Source organism: Rhinatrema bivittatum, chromosome 4 (assembly GCF_901001135.1).
Source record: "Rhinatrema bivittatum chromosome 4, aRhiBiv1.1, whole genome shotgun sequence".
Lineage (NCBI taxonomy): Eukaryota > Metazoa > Chordata > Amphibia > Gymnophiona > Rhinatrematidae > Rhinatrema > Rhinatrema bivittatum.
The window spans coordinates 179,704,038-179,718,623 of NC_042618.1; the positions used below are offsets into that span (position 1 = coordinate 179,704,038).

A 14,586-nucleotide genomic window follows, 5' to 3' on the forward strand; every position below is an offset into this window, starting at 1 on the left:
AGATGAGAGGCTAGCGGGTGCAGGAAGCCAGTTGCGGCAGTAAAGGCCTTTGCCTTCTCCCACTGCAGCCCTAGACTGTACTCGGCCAGGATGGGTTGAGCTCAGGTAAAGAGTAAATATATATAAATAAGTAAAACAAGGGGAGTTAATTTTTCCCCTTCTAGTCTCTGAGCTTGGTGCGCCGATCCGATGTCCATTCCTGTCTCCGGAGGAGCTTGGGGAGTCGTGGCGGGTTGAGCAGCCATTTTGGCTAGGCCCCATTCTCAGGCATTGCTTAGACGCTGTGTGGTAGGCCGCAGTGACGTTTGTGTGCTTTTCTACGCACAAGTCTGCCGCGAAACAGTGTCTGACGTCTGTTTGTGTTTGTGCGCCCGAGTGGATGCTTAGGTGGCTGCTCGGGTTGGCACCTACCTGGACCATGTATTGGGCGCCTAGTTTTTTGGGCGTCCGTAGTGTATGCTTATTGAACAGAGCTTGTTTTTTAAGCGTCTGTCTAGGCTCACTTGTGTGGGCATGCAGCTGGGTGCACAATTGTCAGACGCTTTTGGGAGCATGCTGCTGGCAGGTTTTTATCCATGGTGCTGATAGCAAAAAAAAATCCTAAGTGCCTTACCCTTTATGCTGCTTGCCATGTTTGGGCACCACAGCCTTGCGTCCACTCTAACTTGTGTCAGCACAGCTTGGAGGCTCAGGGAGAGTTGTCTCCGACTGATTTTGCTGAGCCCAGCCCTTCCCAGCATGCCAACGGGGACCAGAGGAGCAACTGCCAGATGTTTTGCCTAGTTTAGGGACTCCCCTAACTGGTTCGTCTCGCAGGAAATGTCATCTCAGGGGACTCCCCTAACTGGTTCGTCTTGCAGGGAATGTCATCTCAGTGGGCACAGGATCAGCGCCCCCTGGTTTTGGTATGGATCCTGCTGCCTTTTCTTGGGTGGAATTTTTTTCAAGGACTGCAGTCCTTTCTTCAGGTGCAGTCGGTAGCCCTGGTCAAACTTAAAAGCTCAGGATCACAGGCTGTGGATCCCCTCACGCCTGGTACTGCAGGTAAGCATTGGAGTACGTCTAGACCTGCTATGGGTCACACCGATAGGGACCCAGATGGCGTGGATGATGAAGGTGATCTTTACTCCCTAGAGGATGGGGAAATTCCTCCGGGATTGGAGCCATATAGAACAATGTTGTGTTTCTTTCAGAGATGCATTACCGGCTCTGATCTCCCAGCCATTGAAAATGCTGGAGGTGCCGGGTGCTGATTCCAGGTCTGAACCAAAGAAAAATCACATTTTGATTTCTTTATAAAAGCATCATGTTTCTTCTACATTATGGGGCCGACGCAATAAATTTTGCGGAAAGCGGGTGCTGACTCGGGGTCGGTTTTCATAACCGGCCGTCTGCCAGTAATGAAAATGAACGCCTTGGCGAGTTTACCGGCATCGGTCTTCATTACTCGGCGGTCTGCTGAGGTATTTTATTTTATTTTTTTAATTGAAGAAGTACCGAAAAGCATTTTTTTCTGCTTTTCTGTACTTCTTCTATCACACATTTATCACTCAGATATTAACGCCTGCTCCAGGCAGGCGTTAATATCTGAGTGATAAATGTGCGTCTGAGACGCACATTTATTTTTTTGAATGTGGAGTGAACGAGTAATAGCCTCATTCACATGCATTTGCATGTGATGAGCGCTAACTCATTCACTCCGCGTCGGACGCACGTTAAATAGGCGCTAATCCCCCTATTGCATTAGGGGGTGGATTAGCACCTATTTAACCCGCATCCGACAGCGGGTTAATGGATGCTATTCAAGAATTGATTGATCTTGAATGGGGCACCCCGGAAGCTAATTTTAAAGGGGCATGAGTCTTGGAAGCACTGTACCCCCTGCGTCCAGCAGCTTTCCGAAAGTGGATGCGCTGGTGTGTGCCATCACCAAGCGGACAACTATCCCTGCAGAAGAGGAGCATCATTGAAGGATGCACAGGATAGAGAATTGAGGCTTACTTTAAGCAGGCCTTTGAGGTAATGGCAATGGATTTTCGGATAGCCTCTTGCTGCTCTCTGGTGGCTTGCACTTGCCTGCTTCTCTCTCAGAAAGTCTATGAATTTTGTTTGAATTCCAGGACAGTGATGGAATCGGCAGCTGTCTTTTTGACAGATGCGGGCTGCAACCTGGTCCGTAGTTCAGCCAGAGGGGTGGTTTCGGTGATAGCAGCCAGACGTCAGCTATGGCTGAGGAATTGGTTGGCCAATACAATTTCAAAGTCTAATCTTATGAAATTGCCCATTAAAGGATCACTCTTATTTTGGAGTGAGTTGGAAAAAATGGCCAATAATAAGTGGGGTGAGTCCCAGGTTCCTCAGTTACCAGAGGATAAAAAAGAGGCGCCGCACTCATTTCTCGTGACAGGTTGTGCTAGGGGTTTGAGACGCTTTTGACCCTACAGAGGAGCGGCTTCTCAGAGGGCTTTGTCTTTGGGTAGGTCTGTCTTTTTGTCCCAAGCAGCCCAGACGGTGCACAGGTGGTGGTGCCCCTTCAATGAAAGTGAGCTGACCCACCCCCGGGAACAGGAGATAAGGGGTTGTCTCTCTCTTTTTTATCAGAGGTAGGTCAAGATCACATCAGACCAGTGGATTCTGGAGGTAATATGAGATGGCTAAGCTCTGGAGTTTCTCAGCTTTCCTCGGGATGTTTTCATGGTGTCTCACTGCACCTCTCTGCAGAAGAGACAAGCAGTGGAGTGTATGTTGTCAAGGTTCCTCAGCCTGCGGGACATGATCCCACTGCCCATGTCACAAGTAAATACGGGCTGATATTCCATTTATTTCATTGTACCCAAGAAGGAGACTTCCTTTCGCCCCCATCCTGGATCACAAGGTAGTCAACTGTCATTTGCAGGTGACTCGTTTTTGCATGAAAACTTTACACTCTGTGATAATGGCAGTTCAGTTAGGGAAGTTTCTTACATGTCTGGATTTGTCAGAGACATACCTGCATTTTCTCATTCAGCTGGAGCATCAACGGTTTCTGAATTTTGCTGTTTTGGGGCGACATTATCAGTTTCAAGCACTACCCTTCGGCTTGGCCACCATGCCTAGAACCATCTCCAAGGTCATGGTGGTGATAGCGGCAGTTTTGAGAAAGGTTGGCTAATTATGGCCAAGAGTATGAAAGCGAGCCTTCAGGTCTTGCGCAAGGTGATCTCCTTGCTACAGGAACTAGGTTGGGTGGTGAACCTGGCCAAGAGCAGTCTGCAACCATCCTAGGCACTGGAGTATCTCCGTGTTCCTACTGAAGAGCTGCATTCAGAAACTGATGATGCAGGTGCGGCTATTGACAGAAACAATACGCCCAATGGTATGGTCTTACCTACAGGTGCTCAGGTTGATGGCAACAACCCTAGAGGTGATTCCATGAGCAAGGGCGCATATGTGTCCTCTTCAGTGCTCACTGCTTGAACATTGGAGTCCACAGTGTCAGGCTTCACTTAACAACTGCAATGGTGGCTGCAAGTGGATCATCTAAGGAAGGGCATTCCCTTCGAACACTGAACTGGCTAATACTCATGATGGATGCGAGCCTCCAGGTTTGGGGTTCACTGTCAGGAGATGAAAGCGCAGGGGCGCTGGAGCACAGAAGAGTCTCTGTGGAGCATAATTCGCCTGGAAACCCATGCCATTCAGTTGGCATGCTTGCGATTCATTGACCTCTGCAGGGTCAAGTAGTCCAAATGATGTTGGACAATGCAATGATGGTGGCTTACATCAATTGCCAGAGAGGAACCAACAATCAGCAAATGTCGCAGGAAATAGCCCAACTCATGGAATGGGTAGAAGTACAACTTTAGAAGATCTCAGCCTCATACATTGCAAGAAAAGACAATGTAAGAGCCGACTTTCTCTGCAGACAGAGTCTGGATCCAGGAGAACAGGAACTGTCAAACAAAGCATTCTAGCTCATAGTGGGCCACTGGGGCCTTCCGTTCTAGAGTTGCTAGCAACATCACACAATGCAAAGATTTATTGCTTCTTCAGTTGCAGGAGAGATCTGAGGTCTTTGGGCATTGATATCCTCATGCAAGAGTGACCGGAAAGCAAGCTTCTATATGCCTTTTCCCCATGGCTCATGTTGGGAGGAGTGATTTGGAGGATCGAGAGATACACGGGGTTGGTGCTTTTGGTGGCTCCAGATTGGCCCAGGAGGCCATGGTATGCAGTTCTGTAGAGGCTCCTAGTGGAGTCTTCTCTCTGATTACTGGTCCACTGGGGCAGGGGCCTATTCTTCACAAAGATCCAACTCGATTTTGTCTCATGGTATGGCCCTTGAGAGGGCTCAGTTGCTGAAGTGTGGATATTCCACCGCAGTGATTTCCAACTTGCTTCAAGTGTGAAAGGTCTCCACTTCCTTAGCCTTTGTTCGGGTTTGGCGAGTGTTTGAGGCTTGGTGTGAGGAACGAGGCATTCATCCTCATTTGGATAAGATCCTGCTCATTTTGGATTTTTTGCAGAATGAGTTGATTCCTTGAAGGTTTAGGTGGGGGCTCTTGGCTGCTTCTGAGGTCAGGTGACTGGTGGATCCTTGTCAGCCCATCCAGATGTGGCCCAGTTCTTAAAAGGGGTGAAGCATCTTCATCCCCCCTTGTAGTTGCCAGTGCCCTTGTGGAGTCTTAATCTGGTTCTCAATTTTCTGGCGGATCCCACCTTTCAACCACTGTGTAGCCTCTTCTTGAGGTTACTTACTTTGAAGACAGTGTTTCTGGTGGCAATTTGTTCTGAGCATAGTTTCCAAACTGCAGACCTTGTCTTGCCGTGAACCATTTCTGCAGGTGATTCTGGGGGGCGGTACAGCTGCAAACTGTTCTGTCTTTTTTGCCAAAAGTGGTCTTGGATTTTCACTTGGATCAATCAATTTCCTTGCCGACACTGGTCAGGGAGAGAGATATGGATGAATATTGCCTGTTACGGACCTTGGATGTCAAGTGGCATATCATGAGGGATTTGGAGGTTGCTAAACCTCTCAGGAAGATGGACTGGCTGTTAATACTCCATGGTAGGATTAAACAGGGTGAGCTGGCATCGCAGGCTGCAATAACCCACTGGATTAAGGAGATTATCATGGCCAAGTATGTGGATGCTGCGCAGCCATTTCCTAGACAGGTTAGGGCTCATTCCACTAGGGCTCTGGCAGTATTATGGACGAAGATTAGATTATCTCCCGTTGAGATTCGCCAAGCTGCAGTGTCTTCCTTACACATCTTTTCCAGGCATTACTGCCTGGATGTGCAGGCCTGGGAGGACGCAGCCTTCATACATGCGGTGTTGATTGGACCGAGGGCAGCCTCCTGCCCTGTTTGGGAGTAGCTTGGGTACATCCCACTGGTGTGGATTAACCTGTCTGAATGTTAAGAAAGAAGAAATTACTATTTACCTGATAATTTCATTTTCTTTAATGCAGACAGGTTAATCCATCTTCCCGCCCTTGGCTGCAGGATGGTGGTGCCATTGTCCTGTTGCGGGATGGTGGTGCCATTGTCCTCCTGTGTTTCCGGGAATTACTGGTAAGTGTCAGATCCAGTCACTAGATTAGTGATATTACACTCCTTGTCTGAGCTCAGTGTTTTTCTGTTAACTGAGTGCTTGAATGGTTGTCTGTTAATAATTATGTTCATGTATTATTTAATTGTCCACAGTTGACTTTTGCAGAGAATACTGGCAGGCTAATGTCAGTGCAGGGGTATATATATCGTCACATCAGCTTTGCTCTGTCTCCATATGCTGATAGAAGTAAATAACCCACTGGTGTGGATTTACTTGCTTCGTTAAAGAAAAGGAAATTATCAAGTAAGTAGTAATTTCTCCTTAGCAGCCAGTTCACTAAATTAATGATATACACAATATGCACACACTTGCCCAGTTTAGTGTAGTTTTCACTCACCACATCAGTGACTAGCCTGCTATTTAGTATGCATGCTAAGTGATTGTAATCTTTCATGTTATGGCCCCATTGTGTGCTGCTTTTTATACTACTGTGTAGATAAGCTGACTTTTCTCCCCTCTGCTCTTATTTATGGAGCAGATGTTGGTAAATGATCTTAATCCTGAATACTTAACAACTGGATGGAAACCGTGGTAATAATGTAACGTTCTTATCTCTAATAAACTACGTTTGTTAAAAATGCCACATAAAGATGTATTACTTGTAACAATAACCCTCATACGGGAGCCCACTCTTAGTGTATAAGACGTGTATATTTTCTTTTTCACTTTAAATCCATGGGATTTTTAGCCCAATCCAAAGTGAATAGCTCACCATATATATTGAATAATCATCGGGTTTGTTGCAGTAGTGAACCCTAACCGTTATTTCTTCTTCTTTTTCTTTTACTCTTTTTTTTTTTTTGGTTTCTTATAATTCACAATTTTCTCTTATTTATAGAGTTCACACTTCAATTGATTTTTTTTGTTCTTCACACAATACTTTTCACTGAAAAATATATCCACAGATAACAAAAAACACTTATTGTGATGTTGAATCGTATTGCAACTCCATATGCCCTTCTTAAAACGTCCGGTTCTGTGCCGCAGTTTCGAACTTGAACTGCTTTCACCACAGTGCCCGACACAGCGTGTGTTTCGTTTAAAGAACTCGTCAGAGGCTCGGGCTTCAAATCAAATTTTACTCTGCGGATAAACTTCCTCTTGGCATTTCTGGTATACTTCAAAAAATGGAGCCGCCCTGACGAGTTCTTTAAACGAAACACACGCTGTGTCGGGCACTGTGGTGAAAGCAGTTCAAGTTCGAAACTGCGGCACAGAACCGAACGTTTTAAGAAGGGCATATGGAGTTGCAATACGATTCAACATCACAATAAGTGCTTTTTGTTATCTGTGGATATATTTTTCAGTGAAAAGTATTGTGTGAAGAACATAAAAAATCAATTGAAGTGTGAACTCTATAAATAAGAGAAAATTGTGAATTATAAGAAACCAAAAAAAAGAGTAAAACAAAAAGAAGAAGAAAAAACGGTTAGGGTTCACTACTGCAACAAACCCGATGATTATTCAATATATATGGTGAGCTATTCACTTTGGATTGGGCTAAAAATCCCATGGATTTAAAGTGAAAAAGAAAATATACACGTCTTATACACTAAGAGTGGGCTCCCGTATGAGGGTTATTGTTGCAAGTAATACATCTTTATGTGGCATTTTTACCAAACGTAGTTTATTAGAGATAAGATTGGTAAATGATCTTAGTCAACTGGATAATTGTTCCAGTGCACAGTCAAACCAGTATAGCTAGCAACCATTGCATCTGTGCTTCACTGGAGAAAATAATGAAAATAAATAAATACATATGGGCAAAAAGTGTTATAACTATATATAGCTATTCATCATTGATATTTGTTGCTGAGTATAAATAGCATTTGTGTGGATTACTTTTGTACACGTATATGTACATAAAAATGTCCCCAATTTGATATTTATTGTAGAGAATAGCTACTAAAATGAAGTTCTTAATGAATGTGAGTAGATTGCTATCATTAAACCTTCACATCTTCTGGTCATCCTCACCTTAATCTTCCATGCCCAGTCCGTAATCTCTGGTTGGTACCTATGGATCTATGTTATTGACATCTGCGGTTTCAGTGATTTAGCAAACTAATCTACCCCTTCCCTTTGCTAACTCTCTTATTTCATAGTCTTTTTACTGTTTGTTCATCCAGGCTCTTCTTTACCAATACTTCAGAACTGCCATACCATGTCTACTTCTGGTCTCCTGACACATCATATTTTCTGCTTTCTTTTTCTCTTGCCTTGTAATTTCCAGTGTTTTATTCTCTCCCTTCTAGCCACATAGGGGTCAATTTTCAAAAGCTAACATTGGGATTTATCCATTTAAATCCCTGCTCATGAGAAATTCCATCCCCTGAGTAGCTAAATTTACCCTCAGAAATTCACATTACAGCTGAACTTAGTAGGTTAAAAAATGGGCTGTTCTTACAATTTAAGTGGGAATATTCAAACTCCCTTCAGTGATGCAAAGTCCACACATGCTTCTTACCTATGGTCTTTGCACCTGTTTTCAAAGGAAAAGTATGTAACAGCTCTCACGTTAACATTTGCTATGAATACAAAGTATGGGTAGAATTTTACTGGAAAAGGGCATATATAGATTTGAAAATAATTTCTCCAAGGACAAAAAGGATGGCAGACCTCACACATGGATGACATCATCCGATGGAGCCCGGCACGGAAAACTTATGTCAAAATTTCTAGAACTTTGACTGAGCCTCTCTGAGCATGCTCAGGATGCATTATAGTATGTGGCCACGCAGGGTTCCCTCAGTCTTTTCTTTTCTGCAGAGCTTGGTGTTTCCACGGTTAAGTGAGTCTCTGACTTTTTCTCTCCTTATAAAGGAATTTTTCTCACGTTTTCATTGTAAAAATACGTTGGGATTGATGGGTCGACATGGGGTCCTCAGTTCTCCTCTTAACTTCCCTAGGTAGGTTTTTCAAACATTTTAAGTTTCATTTCATTGCTGATCTCTGGGGCGATGGTGCGTTCGGTGCTCCCAAGCCATCGATGGCCGCCACCATCAATTTTGATATTGCGTTCCTTTTCTTTCATGATGCCATATCATCTTTGGGGTTCCAGCGTGGGAGGACGATGTCTATTACAGATCCCCATGATAGCTATGTCCTCTGCCTGGGAGCATCGCATGACATCAAGGGTTGCTGCAAGTGCATATTTATGCCCCCTAAAGACCCTGGGCCCATTTGGAGAAAATTGACTAACTCTTCGGGCACCCAACAGCATCAGATGCATTGACATCGAGGGATCTCGGAGTCTCATTGATGGCCATAGAGCCATCGACGTCAGCGACTGCCAGGGACTCCGGAGATGGACCATTGCCCAGCTCTTCCAGGTTGAAGATATAGGGTTCATCATCATCGGCCTCGGCACCGGGGAAGGACCAAGCCAAGCATCAAGGAAAGCCAAAGTAGCATTTGCATCGGTCCCCATTGATGCTCGGAACCGAGCACAAAGATGCATCAGCCTTGGTTGTGATGCTCCTGAAGCAACCCGGTGGTGAAATTTTCTAGTTCTCCATGGTTCCTAGGGGTTCGCTAGGGCCTCCACCAGTCCCAATATCCAAAGAGGATCTGGTCATGCCTCCTGGATCCCAGTCTATTCTGGCATTGGTGATCTTTGAGGATTTGCTGGAGAAGCGAATGCACAGGTCATGGAGAAGATGCTGCAAGACCTCAGCATTTGAGCACTGACGGCACCGAGACTGGCATCGTTGCTACTTGAGCCGCTGCTTGGCTCCCTGCAGGCACTTATGTGTGCCCTACAATCACCATCACCAGTGTTGGTGCCCACAATGGCATTGACGCCCATTGAGGCTTCAGAGCACTGCCAGTTAGTCCACTGATAGTCCATGGTTACTTGGAGGAGGATGCTCCCCCAAAGTATGGCGTGGCCTCGGGGTCTAGGCTCACAACCAGTGGAGTCTGTTCCCTTACTTCTGGCCGAGGACCAAGCATCTCGGAATCCATCCCCTGTCTATGACAGTGAAGAGGATCCTTTTGATCTTTGGGGAGGAGGCTCTTTAGAGGCTTCGGAAGACAAGTCATCTGATGGCCTCCTCTCTGACCTCTCTCCTCCTGTCGACAGAAGGAAGACTGCACCAGAAGTCACCGCAGAATTTGTCAGGCTTATGTCTGAGGCAGATGGAGGAGGATACACAGCACAAGATGTATATTCTCCAGTATGTAGAGTCTCCTACGGAGATCTGGCAGTGCCAGTACATGAAATCCTTAAGGAGTTGCTGATGAAGATGTGGGAAAACCCCTTCTCAGTGGCTTCTGTTAATAAGAAGGCAGATGCAGTCTATCTTGTCCAAAAGGCTCCTGGATTCAACAAGTGGCAGCTGCCGCACCAGTCATTTGTGGTCGAATCCACTCTCAAAAAGACCATTAGATCCACTCCTCGGTGCCCCTGGGGAGGAATCAGAGGGCCATGGATGCTCTTGGAAGGAAGATGTTTCATGGATCTATGCTTATTGCCTGCATACAATACATGTGGGATATCCTGAAACAGGTACAGGAGGTAGTTGAGCAGCTGCCTCAACAGCAGCAAAACACCCTCTAGTCACTGGTGCATAAGGGTCTGGAGTGTGGAAAACATGGGGTCAGCTCGACCTATGATGTTTTCGATACAGCATCAAGAGTCTGCTGCAGGAATCAGTGCCCATAGATTTGCCTGGCTGTGAGCTTCAGATCTTCCACAGGAGGTGTAGGAAAGACTTGCTGATGTGCTGTGCACAGGAGAGAATCTCTTCGGAGATAAAGTAATGGACATGGTGGTGCAGTGTCCTCATCCAGGAGGTCCCCATGATCTAGCCAGAAATAGTCTTTCTTCTACCCAAGGAGACACTCTGTCATCTTGGTCCCAGCAGCAACAACAGGCCCCTCGTAGCTGCCCCAGTCAGCAGAGGGCCCCAAAACCACAGATGGCACCTTAGTCAACTCTTGGGATGGGGTTTTGATGGGGTTGAAGAGAGCATAGCCAAGATCATCATACCCATGGTTGAGGGGAGGCTGTGATTCTCTGCAAACCGGTCACTCAGTGTAATCTTGAACCATTAGATTCTCGCCATCATCCTCAGAGAATATAAATTAAACCTATTTAGTGCCCACCAAATCACCCTACGAGTCCATCATGAGGACTGGTATCACAACAAGAAATCCTTGTTTCAGAGCTCTCTTCCCTCTTATAGCTAGAGTGGTCGAGCCCGTTTTACCAGGGCAGAGGGGGTGGGGATTTTACTCCCGATACTTCTTGATTCCAAAGAAAACTGAGGGACTCCACCCCATTCTAGACCAAAGGGCCTTGAACAAATTTCTAAAGAGAGAAAAGTTCAGTATGGTTTCCCAGGGCACCTTGATCCCTTTTCTGCAAAAAGGGGATTGGATATGCTCTCTTGAGCTGAAAGACGCATACACTCATATAGAGATCTTCCCTAGCCACCATAAGTATCTCCGATTCATGGTGGGAAACATTACTTCTAGTACTGCATTCTGCTGTTTGGGCTAGCGTCTGCCCCGTGGATGTTTATGAAATGCTTGGCTGTGGTGGCTTCGCAAAGTGGGAGAACACATTTTTTCTTATGTGGATGATTGCACCTCTTGAACAAGGTTCAAAGGGTCCATGAGCTCGACCATCTGGGTGCTGGACTCACTAGGGCTAGTCATCAAATACCCCAAGTCCCATCTCAGAAGATCACCTCAATTGGACTTCATAGGAGCCCTGCTAGACACAGCTCAAACCAAGGCCTTCCTGCCACAGCAAAGGGTCATTACCTTGATGACCATCATGGCAAAGATTCAAGACAGCCAGCAAATATCAGCATGGCACATGTTGAGGCTGTTGAGTCACATGACCGCAACAGTACATGTTACTCCCTTGGCATGTCTGCACATGCAGAGAGCCCAATGGACCTTTAGGTCCCTGTGGCTTCAGGCCACTCAGGATCTGTGAAACTATAGCCAAGTCACGCTGCCCCTTCGGGACCTTTTGTCCTGCTGATGGTAAGGTTCCAATTTGGAACATGGGGTATCCTTCCAAATTCTTCAAATTCAAATTGGCCTGGGTTAGGGTGCCCATGTAGATGGGCTCAGCACCCAGGGGGTCTGATCTGCCCAGGAACATCTATGACAAATCAACTTCCTGGAGCTCTGGGCAATCTGGTACCTACTGTCGGCTTTCAGAGATAGGATATCCAATAAAATTGTGTTGATTCAGACAGACAACCAAGTGGCGATGTACTGTGGTAACAAGTGAGGAGATACAGGCTCTTATCTCCTGTGTCAAGAGGCGGTCTTGATGTGGTCATGGTCCCTCTCCCATGGGATAGTGCTCAGTGCCACGTATCTGGCTGGTCTAGAGAATGGGATAGTGGACAAGCTGAGTCACTACTTTAGATCCCACAAATGGTCTCTGGACCAGGGGATAGCAAACTGGATCTTCTGCCTCTGGAAAAGTCCGGAGGTGGATCTGTTCATGACCCCTTGGAACAAGAATGTTCCTTAGTTCTGCTCCATGTACAGGGCACATGGAAAGCTGGCATTGGACGCTTTTGCCCTTCACTGGGGCCAAGGTCTCCTGTACGCATATCTGACAGGATTCAAGGAAGGAAAGAGTTGTTTCACCTGTAAAGGAAACAAAATATCCTCCAGCTCCACTGGTAGAGAAGACTTTGAAGCTCAGAGAGGACAAGGGGACTATGATTCACATAGCCCCTCATTGGCTGAGGCAGGTCTGGTTTGCTCTCCTTCGGAGTTGTCCATCTAGAGACTGATCAGAATGGGCCTTCCCCAGATCTCATCACCCAGATTAGGACAAGTTGTGACATCCCAACCTTCAGGCCCTGCACTCACAATTAAGATGTTGAGAGGTTGATTCTACAACCCTTCAATCTTTTGGACTATGTGTCTCATGTCTTTGTAGCTTCCAGAAAGTCCTATGGACTGAAGTGGAGGAGGTTTTCCATGTGGTGTGAGCAAAAGGTCCTAGACCCTTTCTCCTGCTCAACACAAAAACTGCTTGACTACCTTCTACAACTCTCCAAAGCTAGTCACAAGACCAACAGGGTTCATCTTAGTGCGATTGGCACATATCACTGTGGTGTAGAAGGTAAGCCTATTTCTGTACAGCCTATAGTTATACGTTTTATGCGAGGTCTGCTTCAGTTGAAGCCTTCACCTAAGACTTCCCACTGTGTCCTAGGACCTTAAAATGGTTTTAGCTCAGCTGATGAAAGCTCCTTTCGAGCCACTGTTCTCCTGTGACCTGAAGTACCTGTTGCGTCCGTCGCTGCTCGACGCCCTCACTCCGCCCTCTCTACCTCTGTGGCGACTCCCTCCAGCTCTGATGGACAGCTACTGCCGCGGCGTCTCCATGCCGTCTCCCTCCGCCGTCCCCGGACCGGCTCGACGCTGCGGATCCGCCATGTTGCCTGACGACGTAGGGCGCACGTGCGCGCTCCGACCAGCAAGTGCGCGAACCTCAGGGGCATCCCCCTGAGCTGACGTCATCCGCTTCCAATATAAAAGGTCTCAGTATTTGCTAACTAATCGAGTTAGCAAGGACACGAACTACGAATTCATCCAAGCTACTCTGCCTCCTCGGACTTACCAGGGGTACCCGCTCCTTGGGGGCCTCGCTCTCTTTTCTTTATTTCAGATTGCAGATAGGAACTGGTACTTGCTCCTCGAGGGCCCATGCTCCTGAATACTCTGAAGATTCTCTACTGCCTGGAAGCTATCGCAGATACAGACATTTTTGAGTTACCATTGCTCTCTCAGAGCTTTCCCTGGAACCAGGTACTCGCTCCTCGAGGGCCTAACCCTTTCCAGCTACTGAGCCTCTTTAAGACCTTATGTGAGATTGGTTATCTAGTTCTGGCTATGAACACAGCATACCCTGTCTACTCGCTATCTATAGTCTCTCTACAGCTCAGCCACCCTGGGATCGCTGTTCTAGTACCTGAGGGACTTCAGCCCTGCCGGGCATATCAGCTCACTACTGCCACCTCTGGTGGTTCTACTAACCTGTCTAATAAAAGAACTATCTGTGTCTGTCTCCATAACCCAGCCTAGCTGGTGGTCCCTCTCAGGATATCCTCCTGGGGTGCTTTCATCTGCCATCGGCCCAAGGATTCACCTATCTACCTTCCTCTACAGCTGAGTACCCTCTCCAAGCACTCCGCTGGTACAGATTGCTACTCCTTCTATCAGGGTCTTCAGCAACAGTTCATAACAGATTGTTATCTACTCCTTTTACAGGAACTGAGCATATCAGATTGCTAACTCCTCCTTCCACAGGAATAGATTCACATCAAGATTGCTAACTCCGCAGTCTATACCCTAACAAGATTGCTAACTCCTCCCTCTCATGGAGAAGAGCATTACAGATTGCTAACAGCTCCCACCAAGGGAGCTGATTCATTACAGATTGCTAACTCCTCCCTCTCCTGGAGGAGATTCCTATCAGATTCCTAACAGATTTCTAAAAGTACCTGACCTGGAAGGTCGTATTTTTTGTGGCGGTAACTTCGATACACAGGGTCAGCGAGCTCCAGGCGACTTATTCACCTGACACTAATTTTTTTCACAGTAGGGTGGTCTTGCATATGCACTCTAAATTCCCGCCTAAAGTAGCGATGGACTTCCATCTTAACAAGTCCATTGTCCTGCCAACATTTTTCCCAGGCTTCATTCGCACCGAGGTGAACAAGCCCTGCGCAGTTTGGACTGCAAGAAAACCTTGGCATTCTGTCTGGAGCAGACAGAAGCCCATAGACAGTTCACCCACATTTTTGCTTCTTTTGACCAGAAAAGGCTAGGGATCACTGTTGCCAAGCAGATGCTATCCAGTTAGCTAGCAGACTGCATCTCCTTCTGTTATGCCCAGGCGGGACTGCATGTTGGAGGTCAAGTCAAGGCTCACTCTTTTGAGCCATGGCAGCGTCAGTGGCACACTTGCAAGCAGTCCCCATGGAGGAGATCTGCAGAGCTGTG

General features: G+C 46.6%; 1 protein-coding gene across 2 annotated transcripts in view; it reads left to right on the top strand.

Moving 5' to 3' along the window:
- Positions 1–14,586, top strand: part of ABCA5 (ATP binding cassette subfamily A member 5) — a 510,372-nt gene that overhangs the window by 372,123 nt on the left and 123,663 nt on the right. The window lies entirely within an intron of this gene.